This window comes from Penaeus monodon, chromosome 20, assembly GCF_015228065.2.
Source record: "Penaeus monodon isolate SGIC_2016 chromosome 20, NSTDA_Pmon_1, whole genome shotgun sequence".
In the NCBI taxonomy this organism is placed as follows: Eukaryota; Metazoa; Arthropoda; class Malacostraca; order Decapoda; family Penaeidae; genus Penaeus; species Penaeus monodon.
Window position 1 is genome coordinate 25,075,168 of NC_051405.1, and position 425 is coordinate 25,075,592.

At 35.3% G+C, this 425-nt stretch overlaps 1 protein-coding gene across 1 annotated transcript in view; it reads right to left on the minus strand.

The window, feature by feature from the left end:
- LOC119585738 (translation initiation factor IF-2-like) overlaps nt 1–425 on the minus strand; it is a gene marked incomplete at its 5' end in the record, with an annotated part of 39,905 nt that overhangs the window by 485 nt on the left and 38,995 nt on the right.

Here is a 425-nt window from a genome sequence, read left to right on the forward strand (position 1 = left end):
ACAATTGCCTTGGTTCTGTCTATAAATAACCCGGCATGCGCTGAAAATCGGCATAACATCAAAGCACGCAATTTTAATAGACACAAACCCTAACGTAAGATTCACAGCTGAGGCGTAACATTCGAAAACAAAATTCCTTTCCTGAATGCACTCGTGACTAGCAACTTGGTAAAACTTTGCTATTCTTATTCCCAAAGTTACTTCTTTTTTCGTAGGTGGCATCCACTTTTTTTCGGGAATGTCCAAGAAAGTTTTATTGGCCATTAACGGAGTAATGACAATTTCACTTACCTCAGCAACCAATACTAACGAATTAATTTTTTTCTCTCCTTTATCCGATTTTATTCATCGTTGTTAAGCATGAACTTTCGTGTTCTTATCAAAGAAATCAAATACTTGTAAATACTTGTTATCATATGGAAAAA